Below are 19138 nucleotides of genomic sequence, written 5' to 3' on the forward strand. Positions count from 1 at the left end.
ACCCTTAACCCTCCATTCCTTCTTTTTGTCATCCTATCTACTCTATCCACCATTGTCACTCTTGATTGCATGCTAGTCTAGACCCATTCTTTTTCATCCTGAGTTAAATAATCCTAATGCTATCATGGAAAGAGTATGAGTTCAGGTCGCAACTTTCCCATTTATAATCTGTGTAGTTTGTCATGCTCAGTGTCTTCATATTCATAATATAGCTTTTGCCCCTTGAGAGGATTAACCCTTTTCCATCTTTCTCTGCCCTAATCTATGCTACAATAGGCTGACAACAATGGATTGCATCCACAGACTCTGCTGCTAGTGTAACCTGTCAGTAGATCAGAGATCAGGAAAAGAGAGAAGCTGTGGCATTTCTTCCCTCTCCCCCTCCATCTTAGTATGAGAAGGCTCACACAGTGGCTGAACGTCTCAGGACTTCCACTTCTGCCAGTTGCATCTTCCTTCAGGGCTCTATCCTTGGCCTCTGGTGACATTCCCCTTCTCCCTTTTAGCCTCCTCAAGTGATAACTATTTGCCACTGTTGCTGGGCTGCTAGCCTCCCGGGCAACCCCTCATCAGGGTTCTCTTAACCCTGTCCCCACCCTTGTTAAAGTCTTTTCAGTAGAATTATCTACGTGGAATTCTATTTTCCATCAAGGCTCTCATTGATACAGGAGGATTAAAAATAACCAAACCAGGAGCACCTGGGTGTCTCAGTCAGCTGAACGCCAACTTTGGCTCAGCTCATGATCTCGCAGTTTGTGATTTCAAGCCACACGCATCGGGCTCTCCGCTAACAGCTCAGAGCCTGGAGCCTGCTTCAGATTCTGTGTCTCCCTCTCTGTCTGCTCCTCCCCCACTCACACTCTGTGTCTCTCTCTCAAAAGTAAATAAACATTTAAAAAAATTTTAATAACAAAAGCATATAGCACGCAGCTACCACTAATAGCTATTATAACAGAAAACTATTATATCACCTTTCCAAAGTTTTCCACAGAGCCAAATATTTAGCCAGAAGTAGGCTTTGAAACTCACTCTCTTCCCACAGATGTGAAATACACTTGATATATCAGAAGTATTTAGATACAACCCTAATATTTCATGCTAGTCAGCAGATCTTAATATACACTTTTAAAATGACATCTAGGCCGGTTTCACGGGACTATTTATACACATCACTTTAGCATTGAGGTAAATATTATGTATAAAAGCTTTTAGGATAAGAATAAAGATTGGATGTCTTTTATTCCACTGGAGTATGAAAATTTGAATGGCGTTTATTAGAATATTAGTTATGAAGCAAGCAAAGGTTAAATAAACACATCCCCCAGGTATTTACGGTGGTTTTCTCGTGGCCAAGTGCCTTAAATAACACTGATTTACAGGTCTTAAGAATATCATTTGGTGGAACAAGCTGCTGAATGATTGCTGGCGCTGACAGCTCGGAGCCTGGAGCCTCCTTTGGATTCTGTGTCTCCCTCTCTCTCTGCCCCTCCCCCGCTTGCTCGCTCTCTCTCTCTCTCTCTCTCTCTCTCAAAAATAAAATAAAACGTTAAAAAAAATTTTAAATAGTGACCTCACATATTCATCCAGTCCCTTCTCATGTACAAAACGGAAAATCACTTCGCATGTATTCTAACTTACCATATCCCACTGTACTTCTTCTCTCACGCCACCGCTCATCACGATCCTCACTGCTCCCCAGCACACATCAACATACACAGCAACTGTTTAGGACGGGCAACCCAACAGAGAATAGTTGGATAGTAAGAATGAGAAAGGCTGTCGAGTGCCCCAAGATAGTCTTTTTATAACTGCTTCCACTAATTCTATATTTACACCAAGCACAATATTTTTGAATGAATTCAGGAATATGGGAATATTTACAAAGTACCTATTGTGTTTTGGGCACAGGCAAGGCCACATATGTAGTTTTGTTTTAGTCTCACAAAAATTCAGTGTGGCGAGAATCAGTCTATCTACTTCGCGGATAAAGAGATTGGCTCACAGAAGACAATACAGGAAATGTTTGCTGCCCATTAATGTTTGACTTCTGCATCATGAATGCATTGAGCTCTAGGCACAGATGCTTAGGATTTTATAGAAGAACGCTTGTTATAAAACTGTACTTGCCTAGAATTGAGGCCATGTGGTTAAGTTTAGATTCTCCTCCTACTACCATTTCTCTACAGAAGTGTTATCTTTGATCTAGTAATCACTTTTTTTTTAACATTTATTTATTATTGAGGGACAGAGAGACACAGAGCGTGAGCAGAGGAGGGGGAGAGAGAGAGGAAGAGACAGAATCTGAAGCAGGCTCCAGGCTCTGAGCTGTCAGCACAGAGCCCGACGCGGGGCTCAAACTCACAAACTGTGAGATCATGACCTGAGCTGAAGTCAGTCACCTAACCAACTGAGCCACCCAGGTGCCCCGATCCAGTAATCACTTCTTGACGGCATAGGTTCAAGGTCATGGCTTATTAACCACAGGCTGCCTGTGTTCCTGACACTTTTCTGCTGAATTCACTGTGTGTTTATATTCCTATAACTAAATATATTAGTATACATGGGTATACATATCAACAAAATGAAAATTGGAGACAAATGATGAGAATATATGATGTCTTAGGTTAAATTCTGGGCAAAATATTGAGATATCAGTTGGATGATGGTAGTCTGACACTTTTTACTGTTTAAATAACAAGTTTGCAAACTAGATTTATAATAACTTTGAATTCAAGCAAATATAGTTTTTCGGTAGCTATCAGGCCTCGTTTTATGAAATGCAGCTTGTATCCATTCATTCAGCAAATACTCATGAACTCCTTCTAAGGTCCAGATGTGATTCTGTATGCCAGGGATACAACAGAACAGACAAGGTTCCTGTTCTAATGGGGCCTAACTTTTAGAGTGGTGAGCCGATGTAGGAGAGGCAAAAAAAAACCTAATAAATGAGACAACAGAGTAACAAGTTCCATGGGAATAATAAACTAGATATCTGATTGCATGGAGGCTCAAGAGTGGATGGGGAACAGTATTTCAGTCAGACTGATCAAGGAAGGCCTGTCTGAGAAGGGAGCATTTAATCAGAAACCTGATTAAGAAAACTGAACCAACCATCATTTACAGATCTGGGAAAGAGTCCTCCCAGGAGAGAGCCAAGCCACCGGAGTTAACAAGTCTGGCTTGTTTAAAGGACAGAAAGAAGGCCAGTGCAGCTCAACATGGTGAGCTGAGGTCAGACGATAGATCGGGGGGGGGGGGGGGGGGGAGGCTTTGTTAAGAGTGTAATTATCCTTTTAAAAAGAATATTTTCACATATTTTTGGCTCTGTGGCCATGTTCTAGAAGGTCTGAGTTATGAGAAATCTGACTTTAAGCAATAGAAAGTTACCAATCTAGTTACTCGTGATACGTTATTCATGATATGCACACTATGTAGATACACACCATCTATTTCTATTTCTCTTAGTGAGAGAACAACTCCTGGTGAGATCTCACTTTTTTGCCCATACATAAAAGGTTGATTCATCCATGCCCTCCATTGATTGCTTCAACTTTCTGAAGAGTAAATCTTGATTTCCTTTAAGGAAGGCACAAACCTTTGACACACCTCGTCCTCAGAAGAAACTATCTTTTGTGACTCAGAAATGATTTATATTCCCAAAGGCAACAAAAGGGTTACCAGGAGTGTCACAGGTTGGAACCCAAATGGAGCACACTAGTGTAACCCTATGGCACCCATTACATGCAAATATCATGTGCTTGGCATTCTTGCAAAAAAAAAAAAAAAAAAAAAAAAAAAAAGAACCAGTATGCTCAAACTTCTTCCAGTGGCATTATAATGGATTGTTCCCTGAGGAAAACATTCACAATTTGCTCTATGAAGGCTAGAATCTTTGTTTTTTGAGCAATAAATCCCAAACACCTAAAATAGTGTCTAATGACAGACGGGTGCATAATAAATATTTGATGAATAAATGAAAGTTGGCAGGGTACTCTGCTACAAAGAGTTATTTATATTCAAATTAGATTAGATATTTGTATACAAATTAGCGAGAAATTCTCATTCAAGATTTTAACATGAACTGAAAAAATGTTTATGATTGACATATCTCTGAGTCTCTGCACTGCATTTGAATTGCTAAGTTTTGCTAATCAGTCTTGATATGACAATTCCAAAATGCCTATTTGTTTTGAATGTGCACTAAGGATAGAGAGCCATGCTGAGCTAGCAGCACTAAAGCAATTTGCAGGAAAAGAAAAGTCAGTTTCTCCATATGAATCTAGAGGAAAGTTTCTGTAAGTGTTGAAACTCCAACTTTATACTATAGTTCTTCATGCATAATGAATCATTGAAAAGCAATTTGAAGCTAGAATGGTTTGCACAAAACAATCTATCATGAGATTCAAGTTATTATCATTTGCTCTTCTTGCAAAGGATGCCTTGATGTTTTAACAGCCACAAGAATACAGTTGTTGATTTGTCAACAGCTCTATGATTTCCCCAACTGATGACCAGGGCCTTCTAGCAATAAGAACCAGTACAGCATGGGGAATACACACACAACTTCTGCAGCCACATTGCCTCCTTGCCAATGGTATAAACTTGTATGAAGTTCCTCCATGCCTCATTTGACTCATCTCTAAAATGTAAATAATAGTACACACTGCCGTTACCTCTTGGGAGTCTGCGCGCAAGGTCATTTCTCTTTTACCCGAACCCAATTTACAGAAAACTTTCTGTTTCTAAATTTTGAATTAAAACAATTCATAAAATCATCTAAGTGTTCTATATACTTGAAGTAATTTCTTCTTTGCTGATGAATTGAAACTGCTTCATTTGCTGGCAATTTGTTCATTAAAAAGTTCAGTTAATCTGAATGTTAATTCTGGCAAATAACTGCTACAAGAACTTCCCCCAGAATCTCAATGGGTAAACCAAGAGAAGTTTATTCTTTGCTCATAAAACAGCCCAATAAATGGTAGCAGGGGGTTGGAGGGAGACTGTCCCTCTACTGCACATTCAGGCATCCAAGCTGACAAAGCCTCCACAATCTTCAACACATGGCTCCTCAGTTCGCCCTTGGTAATGACATCCTCCCAGCACTTGAAGAAGAAAGACATATAGGATCATGGGAGAGGTTTTGGAAGCCAGCCCTGGAAGGGTATACAAAGCTTCCAACTACATTTCATTTATTCCATCAGCCAGAACTTTGTCTCCACTCCTAACTGCAAGTAGTTGAAAAATCTAGCCTTTCTTTAATGGCCAGGACAAAATGAAATAAATTTAATGAACACAGTGTCTTTCCAGGGCCTCTACTATCCTGCTATGATCCTGTGATCTATACCTTGAGAGACTGTGAAGAAACCTGGCAGGGGGAAATTGCTGCCATCATTTTCTAAGTGGCGTCTCAAAATATAAAAAGCTCATGTTACTCTTGCAACAGGAATAATAAATAGTGTTTAAAATAGGGTATTTTTGCCTGGTAAGTTTTTTCCAACATGAAATATGCTGAAGACCTTTACATGAAAATAAAAATGCACCCTATGTGTATAGACCCCCCCCCCTTGATTTCTTTGTTTCTCCTCTTGTTTTATCTTCAGTACATAGAAAAACACTGAAAATAGAATTTTAAATTGCATGTTTTGTTTTTTTTCTGGAACATCAATGAAAAGAAGTTAAGTGATTTAAATTGGAGCTTGTATTTTTTGTCGAGTCAGCTTCCATGTTCAAAACCTATTAAGAACTTCAAAACTATGAGAGCATAGCATAAGCCAAGCACAGAATGCTTCAGAGGAAAGGGTCCTGTCTGACTGCACGGATCACACACCCAAAAGGCCAGCCCTGTGTACATGTCTATTCTCTCACCTATACTACACTGTCTTCATTACTGAAGCTTTACAGTAATTATATCAGCAAGTCCTTTTTTTTTTTTTAAGTTTATTTATTTACTTTGAGAGAGAGAGACAGAGCAGGTGAGCAGGAGAGAGGCAGAGAGGGAGGAAGAGAAAGAGAATCCCAACCAGGCTCCACACTGCCAGCACAGAGCCCAACATTGGGCTCGAACCCACAAACTGTGAAATCATGAACTGCACTGAAGTCAAGAGCTGGATGCCTAATGAGCTGAGACGCTCAGATGCTCCATACACCAGCAGTCTTGAATCACAAAATTGAGTCCTTCAACTTTGATCTTGTTCTTCAGAATTATTTTGGATAGTCTAATACCTTTGCCTTTCTATACAATTTTAAAATCAATTTGTCAATTTCCATAAAATGGCTGCCTGGGATTTTGATTAGGATTATATTGAAACTATAGATCAAATTGGAAAGAATTGAAATGTTAATAATATTGAGTCTCTAGTCCATAGACACATGATATCTCTTTATTAATTTAAATATTTTTATTTATTTCATTAATTTTCATAGTTTTCAGCATCCATATCCAGTTCGTATTTTGTTAGCTTTCTACCTAAAGGTTGTTGGTGATATTGTAAATGGTATATTCTTTTTCTATTTCAAATTCTACTTGTTCGTGGCTAGTAAATGGAAATATTATTGGTTTTTGTATATAGACTTTATATCCTATGATCCTGATAAATTCACCCACTGCTTCTAAGAATTTTTTGGTAAATTCTTTGGGATTTTCTATGTAGACATTCATGTCATCTGAAAATAGGCATAACGTTATTTCTTCCTTTCCAATTTATATCTCCAGCTATACAGGCCTTTAACTCTGTAGGATTTTTCCACATTATTGAAATAGAGTTGTGTCCAAAGTACTATCATTCAGAATTTTAATCCATATGATCTTGCTCTTAAGGAAATTAGTGATGATTTTAAAGCAGGTTAGGGGCACCTGGGTGGCTCAGTTGGTTAAGCCTCCGACTTCAGCTCAGGTCATGATCTCGGGGTCTATGAGGTCAAGCCTCATGTCGGGCTCTGTGCTGACAGCTCAGAGCCTGGAGTCTGCTTTAGATTGTGTCTCCCTCTCTCTCTCTGCCCCTCCCCTGCTCACTCTCTGTCTCTGTCTCTCAAAAATAAATAAATGTTAAATAAAATAAAGCAGATTAAGCTTATAAACAGATGTCTGTATCTTCGCAATCCAGTTCTTATCTCTTTTTCTATATGGCACCATTCCTCTTTTTTTGTTTATATTTATACATTAAACAGTAATTTTTAATATGTATATCTTTCTTCGTATCCAAATTGTCATTTAATTAAGTTTTTTTTTAATTTTTTGTAAGGTTTATTCATTTTTCAGAGACAGAGAGAGACCAGTGTGGGCACGGGAGAGCCAAGCCAGCCACGTGCCCCACGTTTTTAAAATAATAAGGTTAACCTCCAATTAGACATTTACTTTGTTCCCATCAATCTTTATTTTTTTTAATTTTTTTAATGTTTATTTATTTTTGAGAGAGACAGAGCATGAGCAAGGGAGGGGCAGAGAGAGAGGGAGACACAGAATCTGAAGCAGCCTCCAGGCCCTGAGCTGTCAGCACAGATCCTGACACAGGACTCAAGCTCACAAACTGTGAGATCATGACCTGAGCCAAAGTCGGAGGCTCAACCGACTGAGCCACCCAAGCACCCCTGATCCTGTATTAATTTATTATCATGACCACTATAGATGCTATTTGATGATATTGAAAACCCAAATTGGGTTTGTCTGCGTCTTTGTTCATAGTTTCTCTAGAAACAAATGGTTTCGGTTAGGTAGGAAGAATGCAGAATCATTTGGGGATCAATGCCTGCTAAAATCTCAGGTTTGTAGATTGTTGTCAAGTAGAAAAGATAAGTGAGTCAATGCAGTAGCTGAGTAAACTAATATAAAACAAAGGAAAATCAAATTGTTAAACAGTATTCAGTGCATGGTATTGCATCAACACATGAAGGAAGTTTTAAAGTATAAAGAACTCATCCTTCTGGTTGTCATAGAATTATAAATATAGTGGAGATCAGAAATGCACTGGCAAACCCTTCAGACCCACTCTCAGCCAATGAGGGGTTGAGAGAATGAGCGCAAGTCTCATTCATCTTCAAATAAATTTCCTGGCTCAGTTATCAGTTACTCAACAGTTTCTGGTCAAGCCATCTCCAATGGTGTCTGTGGCTACCGTGCTGTCCAATAGCTTGCATCATTTGTCAGAGATGCTCTGAACTGATGTTGCTGTTCTTTTGCTGCCAAATTATAAACAAAGGCTATAATAAAGGGAAACCAACAGGCCCAAGTGGGATATGCTCCTTGAGGAGTATTCGAATTGAATGCTTTTTTTTAGCCTAACAATTAACTATGAGACTCATTTCTAATATTTAAAAAACCATTTTGCAATTTTTCATGAGAATAGGGTTACCCCCTCTGATCACCTCTTCTCCCCATCTGAATTTAATCTTAATCCCTACCTCTCATTTAGGAAAAAAACAAAACAAAACAAAAAATCTCTCTCTCCTGAAAATAGTTACCATTTTTTCCATACAGACTCAAGTCTTGTCCATGATGTCCATCTTTCAGAAATCTCTGCTTTTTCTAGCCTTATTGTTTTCTGTTCCAACAGTCTCAAGAGTTAGATAATATACATATCTTTTGTACGATATTAATAAAAGTGGAAATTTGGTTGTCATTTATGATAGAATTTGTCACCATATATTTGGTTGCTGATTAAAATTATCCAAACAGAATAAAAGAATGATCAAGGTGGGGATGCAACTTTATATATTTCTCTTTCTTTACTGTGCTCAATACATATTTCTTGAATGAGTGAAATCTGTGCTTAAAAAACTGTTTAACTCCCAAGAAAGTATTGAAAATTAACTTGTCTCTCCTCCCAAAAATTTAAATAACAAGCAAGTAGGCTTTGGAGGAAATGAACTTGAGCCCCTGCATAAAGCTTAGATATTCAGAAGGAAGAAAAAAAATCTGTGTGAGGGGAAAAAAATCCAAATGGCAAAAGGAGTGGACAAGAAAACATGTATGGCTCCCCTGTAGCTCCAAGTGGGAAAAATAAATATGAATAACAATAGCACACTCCAAAGGCCATCTGAAGAATATTCCAGGAACAGCAAGTGTAGAAGTGCTTAGTGTATTCGAGGAACAAGGAGGCCCACTGGGTAGAGTGAAATGCAGGTAAGAAGATAATTTCAGCCCTTGCAGGCCCTCATCGTCTATGGTCAGGACTTTTTCTAAGGTGACTGATGAGAAGCCACCTTGAGAAGAGAAATACAGGCTGCTACATGGAGAAGAGATTGGAAGGTGATAAAGGTAGAGACATGGAGATCATTTGGGTGGTCTAGTATAATAATTCAGAAAGACTCATGGTAACACAGTGAGTTAGACTAGGTTGGCAGGTAGAGTCTGACTTGGTGAGAAATGGTCAGAATATGATTTAATATATTTTTAATAAGCATTTCCTTGTGAAGTAATTTTAGATTAAAAAACTTTTTGAAAATAGTACAGAAAATCCCCATATGTCCAGTTTTCCCTAATGTTAACATCTCATATGACCTTGGTACAGTTATCAACACTAAGAAAGCAATATTGGTACGTTATGACTAAACTGCAGAATTTATGTGGATTTTACTAGTTTTTTCACTGTCATTTTTCTGTTCCAGGATCCAATCCAGGATACCATGTTGCATTTCATTTCTTCTGGCCTGTGACAATTTCTTAGTCTTGCCTGTTTTTCACAACCTTGTTGGTTTAGAAGAGCGCTGGTCAGGTATTTTGTAGAAGGTTCTGCAACTTGAATTTGTCTGATGTTTTGCTCATGATTGGACTGGGGCTATGGGATATCAGGGAGAAGCTGAAGTGACCTTCACATAAAGTCACAGCAGTGACTACAAACTCTCAACACTATTTTTGCAACTCTTCTCTCTGAAATTATGTCAAAACAAAAAGCCAGAAGAAAAAACATGCATTGAAACATGTTTTTTAAATCTTAGTTTACTCAGTTAACTTAAATGTGTGTTCATGCTTTCTTTGGAGTTTCTGGACACTTATTCTGTGGTCACTAAAATATTCTGACGTATCCATAGTAGTTCACGATGCCACAGCTCTGTCTCTTATTACATAGTGTTGCATAGGTCTAAATTAGCTATTTTCTTACAGATGAGTCTCAGAGCCCAGATCAACATTACGCACTTGACAAGTTTGTTGAGTGTTATTCTCAGTTTTAGTCAAAGGTGGTGTAGATCATTGACCAAGGTGGGTCATGATAGAGTTTATCTTTGCTGTGATCTGCTACAAAGCAAATTGCCCTGGGCTAAAAGAGTCATAATCACACATATCCACAATACAGTTAATAGTTCAGTTATGTATTAGAAAGCCAGTCATTTCCCAGATCCACTAGAACAAATGAAGCACAAAACAAGGGGGTGTCTAAGTGTCAGGAAAATACTAGTGAGAAGGCGAAGGCCCTGAAAGGCCAGACCCTAAGTCAAGGCTCACTTGACTGAGAAACAAACTGGCCAAAAGGAAAGAGGACTACCCTGTGGACAGAGACACCCAAGGCGGGCCCTGCCTCTCACCACCTGCATGACCTTGGGTGTTTCACTTTGCTCTATGCAGCTCTATTTCCTTAACTTTAAAATGATGAGCAACAATTAGATCAGTATTCCACAATATTTAGGGGCCATAAGTCTTTCTTCTAAGCTGAAAACATTTCTCTTGAGTCCATATGATATAGCTGTACTTTTATATACTCAATGACCAGGAATATAAATAGCAAAAAATTAATAATAAATAATAATTTTAAATGAATTATTTTATTAGCCACATGTCTAAAATTGGGGAAAGAACTCTTTTTATATAGAGAGGCATATTATATATTCAGCTGACAGATATAGGATGGATGAGTGGTGTGGATATAGATTTCTTCACACCTCTGCACAGCCTTCTCAGACATCAGAAAGCAGCACCCATTTCACAAACTATAAGACAATCACTCCATACTTGTTCTATGCCTTTTTTCACCTGCCGTTACATGGATGACTTCTCTCTAAAGCAAAATGAGGTCATCACAAGGTAATATTAGAATTGAATCTTTTTTCAGTAAATAGTTTGGAAGTACACATTGCTACCATGATGATATGCTATACTCATAGAATAAATTAATCAGAAGCCTTCAAACGAAAGGTCACAATTAATTTCTTCACCCAACAAACAAATGGATATGCATATTTAAAATTAAAAGGAAATGAGGCACCTGGGATTCTTAGGCAGTTAAACGTCCACCTCTTCATTGCGGCTCAGGTCATGATCTCACAGTCACGAGATTGAGCCCCGTTTCAGACTCTCCACTAAGTGTGGAACCTGCTTGGGATTCCCTCTTTCTCTCTCTCTGCCACTCCCCTGCTGGTTCTCTCTCTCTTTCTCTCAAAGTAAATAAATAAACATTTTTTTACATATATAAAATGAAAAGGAAAAAATATTTATTACCTGAACCAATGAATATATTTTGCTAAATTTAATATGCTGGCTTTGACCTTTGTGTTTCCATCTCAATAAGAAAGCTATTGAAAAGTAAAAATATAAAACTACTAGTGGGGAGAAATATAGGTGAAGTTAAAAAAAAAACAAAACAGGGGCACCTGGGTAGCTTAGTCAGTTGAGCGTCCAACTTCGGCTCAAGTCATGATCTCATGGCTTGTGAGTTCGAGCTCCGCATCGGGCTCTGTGCTGACAGCTCCAAGCCTGGAGCCTCCTTCAGATTCTGTGCCTCCCTCTCTCTCTGCTCCTCCCCTGCTCATGCTCTGTCTCTCTCTCAAAAATAAATAAACATTTAAAAAATTTTGTTTAAATAAGGGTCATCTTCTGCACTATTACTATCCATATCACATAGGAAAGCAATCTAACATTTGGCATATCTGATGACTGTCTGGGACTGATATGACTCATGGAAATGAGTGAGTGCAGACAGCATGCTGGCAAGTCATCAGAAGACCCAGCATCTCTTAATCACCCGCTGTAATGGCTCACTGGGGACCTTGGACAAACATTTAACTTGTCTGGGTCCCCATGTAGTGACAGTAGAGAAGAGTCTTTGTCCTACTTGGTTCAGAATTATTGTGAATATTGCTTCTGTTTTCGTTCCTCAGTCAGCTTTCATTCAGCAAACACATACTGGGCTCCAGCAGGTAGGTGCTATGGAGAAAGACAAATAAAGCAAAACGCTTTTCCTCCAAGAGGAAAGATTCCAAAAGGTATATAAATAACCAGCACAAAAATACACTAGATAAACAATGAAATGATAACGTAAAGTACCAATGGCATTCTGAGGATGAAGAAATCACACCCTTAAGTGGGCATTGTAGGAGGCTTCCAGGCAATGATTGTGCCATGCTGAGAATGGATAGGATTTTAATAGATGGAAAAGGGAAGAGGGAGTTTTAGGTAAAAGGAAGTGCTTGGGAAAAATCACAGTGATCATACATTTTTTTTTAATGGCAAATGTAAGAAATCGTGACTAAACAAATTTGCCCAGATGGGTAGGGAAACCAGGTGAGTAATGCAAACAGCCTCACCCAGCTAGAAACCATATCATACAGATTCACCAAGACTGGAGTGAACCAGAGCAAATGTGCCACATAAAGGTTTACAGATTTAATTTGCAAAGAAAAACACAATTTGAGCTAACTCAACCATCCCCAATCTGAATTTATTTCACAGAATATTCAGAACTAGAAAGCAAGGCAATTGATGCAATATTAAAACACAAAGGAAAGGAGGTGAAGTTGGGGGCAGATTTGCATAGCTTTCCGTGGCATTCTGAAGGTTTTCTGCCAGAAGCGTTCAATCTACCAACCTCTTAGAATGGGAGAAGCAGTCAATCCCCTATCAGTGAGGTGACAACCTACGATATGCCAAAGACTGTTCTGGGCACTGGGTGAACAAAATCACCAAAATCTCTGTCCTCGTGGAGCTCCCATTCTAATGGGCAGAGAAAAACAAATATACAATTCCAAGTAGTGCTGGGAATAAAACTAAAGCCACACAAGGAGATCGAAGTGTTGAGATGAGATGCCGTCTTGGGTTAAGTGGTTCCAGAAGGCGTCTTAGATGAGGTGACATTTGAGCAGAGGTGTGAAAGCAAGTTGTAACAATATATAAAGGAAGAATCTATGAACCAGAAGAAAAACCAAGTGCAAAAGTCCTGGGGTGGCATCTCACACGGATGGTGACTGAACAGGAAATAAGGCTGTGCAGCTGGTGAGAAGTGAGGAAATCTTAGAGGAAGTAGAAGAAATAGTCAGGGCCTGCATCAGGCAGAGCTCTATCGACGATGGTAAAGACTGGGGTGTATTCACTAAGCAGGTGCTCATTGAAAGGTTTAGGGCTGGTGAGTAACATTTCAGATTTATGTTTTTAAAGATTCATTTTGCTTGCTATGTGAGAAAATGAGTGATGGTGGGAATGATGAAATTGGAAGCAAAGGGGCAGTTAAGATACTACTGTACTATTGCAGATGAGTTTAAACAGCAGTTATTAAGTATTTACTATATGACAGCGTGCAAGCATGGAGATTTTAATATGAAAAAAAAGGGTGTCCTTGGGCTTTAGGAGCAGAGAGTAAATGTAATAAGACCTTCGAGTACAGCACAGATGACATGGAAGGTACCAGACAGAAGGAGCAAGAGCCTAGCTCTTAAACCCATCCCACGCCAAGAGTACAAAATGATAGGGTTGCTGAAGATCACAGGAAGAGAGGTTGTGAGAGCTTTCATCGAACAGAGCTCTGCTCTGTGTCCTGTCTTTCTAAAAGGCAGCACTTTCTTCTTACCTCAAGCCTAGTGACATAGTTTTTGTCATAGTTTTGGACTGAAAGTTTGTATCTCTACAAAATTCATATGTTGAAGCCCTCATCCCCAACGTGACATTATGTATTAGGAATCGTTATGTATTAAGAATTGTTATATGGTATTAGAAGGTGGAAACTTGGAGAGGTAATTAGGTTTAGATGAAGTCATGATGATGGAGCCCCCATGATGGGATTAGTGCCTTTATAAGAAGAGACCCCAGATTCCCTCTCTCTCTCTCTCTCCCTCTCCCTCTCCCACCTCCTTCTTCCCCCTCACCATCTCATGTGAGGATACATTGAGAAGGGGGGACCTCTACAAGCCAAGAAGAGAGCTCTCACCAAGAACTGAATTTGCAGGCACCTTGATCTTGGACTTCCCAGACTCCAGAACTGTAAGAAATAAATGTCTGTTGTTTTAGGCCACTCAGTATATGGTATTTTGTTATGGTAGCCCAAGCAATAACGATTTTCAGAGTCTTCTCTGGGAATTCAATTTGTTTCTCTTGCTGTTAGGAGGTACAATGAAGTGATGCCTGGTGTCTTAAAATTTTAGGACAAAAGGCAAGCTGATTAAAACCTGGTAGAAAACTCAAAGGAAAAGTGGCTCATTGGCAATAGCTGGGAGTTGTCAGGGCAAAGGTTGTGTAAGTGTTTATAGGGACAAGATGGAGGCTCCTTAAGACTGAGCTCATGTGACAGGCATGCCTGGGTGGCTCAGTTAGTTAAGCATCTGACTCTTTGTTGCAGCTCAGGTCATGATCTCACAGTTTGTGAGTTTGAGACCTGTGTCGGGCTCTACATTGACAGAATGGAGTCTGCTAGAGATTCTCTCTCTCCCTCTCTCTCTCTGCTCCTCCCCCACTTGCACTGTGGCTCTCTCTAAATAAATAAATAAAGCAAGAAGAAGGAGGAGGAGGAGGAGGAGCTCATGTGAAGCTGTATTTAGATCCCGTCCAATTGAAGGGGGAAAAGCCCCAGAAAAAAAAACAAGTCTTGCTTAAGCTTTGTTTTTTAGTGGCCCCAAATTGTTTCCATCAGCATCCAATGCATATATTTTGAGGAATAAAAATATGTAATATATCTACTTTTGTTATCGTTTCATTTTTATTGTATGAATCTTAGGTAAACATAATGAGATTGATAAAACCTGTCCTCAGTTCACAGTACATTTATCAACGCTTCCAGACCCAGTCCCTCATATTTGATCTCCTTTATCCCCCTAACCTTGCTTGTCCACCTCTCCATCACGTCTCATGCCCATCCAGTGTTGTGTATTTACCCTTTCCTTGAAAAATTGTGCTGTTGAAATGTTGGTATCTACCAATTTGCCCATAATTAGATCTAATTCGTGCCTTTGACACCACATAGTATCTCACGACATGAACAGTTTGTTCGTCCATTTCCTATTCTGTCCATTAGAATAGTTGCTTCTAAGACTTCATTATTTCAAAAAACGCCACAGTGAATATTATCAGTGCCTCTTCAAGCGTATGTGAAAGAATTTCTCCGGCAATAGAATTTCTGGGCCTTTAGGATGTGAACCTACTTCGTTTTGTTGAATACTTTCTCATTTTCTCCAGATTCTTAAAAAGTTTTGCTTACACACTAACAGTTTGTAAGAGTTTTCATTTTCCCACATTATTGCCTCTACTTGGTATTATTAACTTTTTAATTTTTGTTGTTTTAGTAGGTATAAGTGTCTATCTCATCCTCTCTTGCTGGGGATTACAAATGTATCTTTAAAAGTGGTTGAAAATCACATTTTCCCGAACTATAGAAAATGTAAATAATGATGCCTACTGTATGCCAGGCACTCTGCAATGACCTTTTCTTATCCATCATCTTACTTAAAACAAAGTCCATAAAAAGTTATTGATTTTTATCTCTATTTAGGTGAAGAAACAGGGGCTCAAATTGTTAAAGGAAAACATGACAACACAAAATACTGAAACAGGATTCAAACCCATTTTGATTCCAACCCTCTTACTTTATTTACAAAAGCATGGTTTCCCTCTAACTGCCTCTAAACAGAAATATATACAAAGTAGAAAAGAGGATACAATGTATGGGACTTTTGATTTGGTTCACTTTCAAATGTTCAAAGATCATTTACAAAAAAACTAAGCATTCCTTATGACATTACTTTAGAACTAACCTCATGCTGTTTTAGAAAATAAAAAATGAACACTGGGTTAAATCTGTTCTCTAACACCAAAGGTACAAACAAAACGTTACAAGGGAAAGATAAATCATCACAAAGTGTTCACAACAATCTGAGGAAATAATGGCCCGTTTTACCGGCAGCATAAGCAGTCCATCCTTCAGTTGTTATTAATAAAGAGACTGGTGGATTTGTATGAAATGAAAATACCGGATACCATATCCGGAGAGGAGCTGTATTTCTGGCCCTGACACATGTTGTGTGTGAGTGATCACTCACCAGGTGCTTGTGCGAAGAAGCCAAGTGAGTTTGGGGTTCTTTTGAGGGAAACTGGGAAAGAGGTTTCCCAGATATATTTTTTCCCTATATTATAAAGAGCAGATCAGGAGTGCATGTGTGTGTTTTCCTATGTTCATGATTGTGACAGGCAGGGATGTTACACTTTTGGGGCCTGACAAGCTAGTTCACTCTCTATCACTCCCCAGCAAAGTACATGATTAACTCTTCTAAGACTTTGGAGGACAAAATATAGTCAGTCAATCCCTTTAATTCACACCAGTGAATTTTTGGGGTATTTTGACATCTCCTCAATATTGAGGCCAATGGCTATCTCTTCTCTTGGGTTGGGGCAATATAGCCTCTAAGTCATAAAAATGGGACCTGGTGTCACAGCCCAGAGTACCCCTTGCTCACTGGTACTTAACTTCTCCTTGTTGGTGAGCTAAAGACAATAATAACACCTACCTCACAGGTTTGCTGTGAAGATTTAACGAGATAATATTATTATTTGCTAGCAGTGTCAAAACAAAGAACCACAAACTGGATGATTTAGACAACAGAAATTTATTGTCTCACAGTTCCAGGGCCTAAAAGTCCAAAATCAGGGTTGGTTCCTTCTAAAAACTATGAGGGCAGGATCTGTTCCAGGCCCCTCTCCGTGGCTTTATCGATGGATGTCTTCTCCCTGTGTCTTCATATCATTTTGCTTCTATAGGTGTCTCTTTCTTCTTTCCACGTGGCATTCTTTTTAGGAGGACACCAGTTGTATTGGGTTAGGGGACCATCCATTCCAGTATGACATCATCTTAACTAATTACATGACCCTATTTCTAAGTAAGGTCACATTTTGAGGTACTGAGGTTTAGAACTTCAACATATGGATTTTGAGGAGATAAAATTCAACTCATAGCAATGCATATGAAGTGTTTAATTCATAATTAAGCCCCATTAAAAATTAAGTATTTAAGGTTTTAGTATCTATCTCTAGCCCATGGTTCTACAAAGTCTGGGTTATAAAAGATATCAACATGGATATCAATATGGATGGCTTCTTTCTTACTCTTCTTTGAGGTCCCCAGGACATTGATTCTTTTCTCCAAGAGATTCTTAGTCAGCAATTTAGAAAATAAGAACTAGAACAGTTTGAATCGAATTGTAATATTTTATCAGTTGCGTTAAAGTCACACCATTGAGAGAAAAGTGCAGTGGCACTGTATTATATATCTGTGTGCTATGGATGTGTGTATATATACATACATATAGTGACTTGTGCATTCATGTTATATGGACAGACACATTAACTAGTCTGTGAGGTTCAGGATCAGACAGACCTGTGTTCAAATCCTGGCTACCTGATTATTAACTCTGGTCAGTGTCCAATTCATTATCTGTCAACTGATCAACAATCCCCATCTCACAGTATTAATGTAAGTGTTAAATGAAATAAAATACATTGAATTAATAAAAAAGCATCAGCAAAGTTCTGGTGAAGATAAAGCCACTCATTAAATGGAAGCCATAATAAAATAGTTATTAATATTATCTCAGTGGAGTCACATAATTTGCTTGGAAAAGGAAGAAAAAAGGAGTAAGGGAGGAAGTATGTAAATAGTGATGAGGATTGTTCTGCATATTAATATTCTTTATTACATATTTCTATACACATTATATGTATGTATTGCCCCATATTGTTGTATACACAAAACCCCAAATACTGTGCTTCAGAGGTGGTATGTCACTTTGTCAGGGTAACTCCCTCATTGCCATACATGCTGACTTCAGAAACTAACAGCTCTTGAGAAGCCACCCATTCATGTTATTATCATCGTGATATCAGACGGTCATTGTTTGTCAGGTCTCTGAGCTTTCCCCCAGCCATCTGAGAATAAACACTTTAAGAAATAAGAAACAATCCTGAACTTGGTTTACACTTTGCTCATTCCTGCCTTTCACTGCAGTCTTAAACATGGTAAAACTTGGTGAAAACCCCTGGATAAACATAGTCTCCAAACTGGTTGAGGTAAGGTGCTCTCCCTAACTGTGCAAGTCCTATTTCTCTTACCTTCATTAATTTGTGCTGATGGGAGTGTCCTCATCACTCCTGCCAGGCCCCAGATTATCCTCCCAGAGAACAGATAGGTTGAAGAGTTTAATCTGTTGGGTTGGAGGACTCTTCCACGCACTTGAATTTGATACATTTCTGTGTCAATTTCAGAAAGAGCTCCAGTTCTAGCTTTGCAGACACAGGATTCTAAAGCATAATTTATGATTTAGTAAACATTCATGTTTATCAAAGCAGGTTGCGACAGTTGACCTAATCTGTTAAATAGTTATTATTGTTTACTTTTTATTTATTTTATCAATGCACAAGACTGCAGGTTTGTAAATAAAAAACACACTTCAAATGGATCTGCTGCCTTCATTTCCACTTTTAAGATTTTCCACATTGATTTCTAAAGTTCTCAGTATAATATTTTTCACCTAGTGAGTTCCTTAATGCACTGTAATGATTAACTGACATGAAAGAGGTACACACTAACAAGATTGGGTTCATTTTATTAGTGATTAAGGTACTTGATTACTCTGTAGAGGTAGGCCTGCTGGGTATTTAAAAACTTCTTTAAAATATCATAAGCATAGTCAATGTCTCAAAAATATCAACAATTTTGATTCCAAGAATATATTACTGAAGCATTTAAGAGATGAGCGGCCACTGATTAAAAACCTTTAGCAAATGATCATCCATAATGGGTTGTATTTAGGCAATTCCAGGATGCCAGTAAGAAAACAATCTTTTGTTTGCTAAAAGCATTTAATAAAATCAATTGCTTTACAAGCTAATGATAAAAACTGTTAAGACCAAAGCAGATCTTCTTGGAATATTACTTGCAGGATAAATAAGCTGTAAAAG

General features: G+C 38.5%; 1 long non-coding RNA gene across 1 annotated transcript; it reads right to left on the reverse strand.

Moving 5' to 3' along the window:
* Positions 1–16775: 16775 nt before the first annotated feature.
* On the reverse strand, positions 16776–18471 carry LOC131493428 (uncharacterized). The gene is made up of 2 exons (XR_009252663.1): positions 18290–18471; positions 16776–16971 (listed from the first exon to the last, which is right to left on the reverse strand). It is a non-coding gene; the product is annotated as an uncharacterized LOC131493428 (long non-coding RNA).
* Positions 18472–19138: the final 667 nt, after the last annotated feature.

The sequence above is a fragment of the Neofelis nebulosa genome, chromosome 2 (assembly GCF_028018385.1).
Source record: "Neofelis nebulosa isolate mNeoNeb1 chromosome 2, mNeoNeb1.pri, whole genome shotgun sequence".
Classification (NCBI taxonomy): Eukaryota; Metazoa; Chordata; class Mammalia; order Carnivora; family Felidae; genus Neofelis; species Neofelis nebulosa.